We start from the raw sequence: 3,468 nt of genomic DNA, 5'->3' as shown, positions 1-3,468 counted from the left end.
GAGGGGGTGGGGGGTGATAGCTACCTATCCAGGCTGGAAAGGAGTCCTTGTCCAGTAGGTGTTGTCCAGAGGGGGGTTGCCGGCAGGGCCTCTGGGCCTCTAGGTGGTGTGGCATGGTGCTGGTCCAGATGGAGAGGGCATCCCAAGGAATCAGTCTTCACTACCCCTTTTATGGGGCAGACTACCTCTGATCTCCTATGGGGAGGGCCTGTCCAGGCAAGGTCAGTCCTGTTCCAGAGAGCTCCAGGTGTTCTTACTGAGCATGTGCAGCCTTGGCACAATGGTGGGTTGCCTCATCTTTTGTTTCTTGAATGCTGAGGGTGATTCCAAGGGCTGGGTCATTGGTCCAGGTATTGGTGTTGATGGTTCGGTCATTCAGAGGGAGCTATTTTTAGACCTGCTTGCATCGTCTCTCAAGCACCCTCATTCATCCCCAATTCATTCAGGAACCAAGTTACATAGGAAGGGTAGGTGCGAGTCATGGGTTACACAACAAGGCATGGGGATAAGATGGAGGCTTGACATACAAAATGGAAACTTGACATGACTTATGCTAACTTACATATATAGGCCTAAAACAGTAATCACACAATATAACAGCAGTAAAAAAAAAAAATCAATACAAAAGATAATAATTATCACTTATAAAACACTGGATATCTATATCAAAATAGCAGGGCACTTATTTGCAAAGAGGGGAGAGAAAAATACAACTTACTACCTAAAATAAAATGTTAAAGCTTATCCTACATCTTAGCTTACTTATACTTATCTATAGGGAATAGAGAGGGAGAGAAAAATTCAGAAATGGCTGGGGAAGGGGAGGGAATGCATTTAAAAACAAAACAAAACAAAAAAAACTGGAGGTTTTGCTACACTAGCATACAAGGCATTTAACTTTGCCTTAATATATATCCTCAAAGTTAAAGAATTTGTTTCATCTACACCACTCTCTCTGTTAATATCAATGGATCTATACAGGCATAAAACTAGAGTAACAATGCAAACTCAAGCCCAAAACCTAAATATCTCAGTATATTAGCTTCACCATCTACAAAAATATTCAACTCATTATTTAAACTGTGATGTATGACAAGTACTAATTTTTAACAAGGAAAGGTCAGAGAAAAATTAAATCTCAAAACACACAGTAGTTAAAACAGTAAATTGAGCTAACAGATCCAGCAAAAACACGAATCATCCAGCCCAGCAGACAGTATTTGAAATGCACTAAAGTGTAACCATGCCACAAAAGAGAGAGGAGACAAAGTAAACATGTCATGTAGAAGAGATGATCCAAGGCAAACAGAATGAGCAAAAACAATTATATGTTAATGACATTTGAGAGGGGAAAAAATCTATTTATTGGCAAATTTCAAAACATGCATTTTTTCTCTACTGCAGAATATGGACTCTCAAAATTCCACCTGCAAACGCAACCACAAAAGATAAGCAATAACAATTTATGCCTATAATTCATATACAAGCAGACAGCTGAGTATATATACCTCTCATTACTTACCTGATAATGTAAGTTAGACCAAGGTATAAATTCTCACATTTATATTGTATTTGATCATTTCCAGACACAGATTTTGCTAGTGGAATTTGCACTGCTGAAAAAGGAAAACACGGTCCTCTAAAAATGTTTCACTATTTTCAGACTTGGGAGACCAAAGTTAGGCATTTAAATCTATATTCCACCTTATTTCTTCATATACTAAGAAAGCTGCCTATACTAATGTTAAACATGCCCAAGCGAAAGAACTCTCATGCAGTAATAAATAAGGTCAAATTAATGGGTGCCTACACATGAGCAGGTAGGCTGCTCTGACACTAATTTTAGCGTGTCAGAACAGACATGGTTAGTCGAGTCTGCTGGAGGCTGGCAATTACCTGCGTCTTGTGTAATACCATCCCTACACTTCAAAATGGCAGCGGGGGCACTTTATCTAAAGCTTGTTCAGTGAGCTTTAGATAAAACACCTCCTCCACCATTTTGAAGTGCTGGGATGCTGATACATGAGACACTCTGGGCACTTTAATGAGTGGCTCCTGGAGCCACGCTAATTAAAGTGCACCCCCCACCCCGGAGTACATCTATAAACAGCTAGTGGGGCCTCGATATACCACCCTCCCTCTAACCAGTACATACCCATGTGAGGAAGTAGCACTTGCCGTGAATACTGATTGCAAAAACAAACTCTCAGGAAAGGGAACAAGAAAAGTGCAAAATCTTCCAAGTACAGTTTGCAAGAATTTATGAATGCGTGCATCAGAACCAGTTTGTGGGGGTTCACAGGCCTAGAAGTTAAAGAACACATCTAGATTCAAACATTTACAATTTTATTTTCCTTTGATGAAAGTCACTGGGAACCTAAGGACAATGTTGTGGTTCAACTGATTGATGCCTGTTTTCTTTGATTTGCTAGAAACAAACTGTACTAGGCCTCAGCTTTGATGCAACACTAGGATTCTAATCTGAGGGAAATACATTTCCCCTTTCATAACCAGGCTATGATTATGATGTAAGCTAAAATATAAACAAAGAGACAATCCCAGTACCTAGGAGCACAAAAGAAGCACAGTTTTTGAGGCAACAAAACATGTCTCATCTCAGGCAAATGTTCTCCCCCAAAATTAATTTATTACCATGAGAAATAAAATGCTGAGATTGCTGTGAATAGCTAGGAGTACTTACAAACTTACGTAGTAGACGACGGCCTGCTAGACTTGAATTCATTTGAGGAATAGGAAGGAGGCATCTTTCCCAATATTTCCACTTTAAGCGGATAAATCTCTCTCTTTCTCTCTCCATGTGAAATGTTACCATGAGACAGGCGCAGCCAACCAACAGGGAAAGCAACTTACATTGCAAAGGCACCTATGGAAAAAAAGACTAAGCCAAGTAGTGCTGGTGTGAATATAGCCTGACCTCAAACCATGGCTCATTCTGAATACTGTTAAGGATGAAGCCAAACCATTCATGCAGCTAGAGAAAATAGCATCATGCAGGCATATACAAAATATATACAAGGAAATGGGACCAGGAGTTCAGTGCCAATCTGAGCTACCTTTAATGAACTTTTCACAAACAAGACACAAGAGACGAACTGCAGGTCTCAGGAACACATCCAACTAAAACCAGAACCGATTTAGAAAGGCACTGAACTCTAACATGCTTAAGTGCTTTGCTGAATCAAAGCTTCAGAAAAGCTTAAGAAGCTTGGAGTACAATCCTACATACACCTATTATTAAGCAGTTAAATATTCAAGCCTTTGTGCGCACTTAGCCCACCAGACAGCAGAAAAGTGCAAATAAAACTAAACAGTTTCCATAATAATAATTGAGTCAATTTTTGCAAGACTTAAGAACAATGACAGATTTATTTATTGAATGTACAAGAAAAATCATTTCTTTGTAAATCAGAACTTGTCACCCCCCCCCGCCTTCCCCTCCCCCCTCCC

Source organism: Alligator sinensis, unplaced genomic scaffold, assembly GCF_000455745.1.
Source record: "Alligator sinensis unplaced genomic scaffold, ASM45574v1 scaffold596_1, whole genome shotgun sequence".
Lineage (NCBI taxonomy): Eukaryota > Metazoa > Chordata > Crocodylia > Alligatoridae > Alligator > Alligator sinensis.
This window is presented reverse-complemented; position numbering follows the sequence as displayed.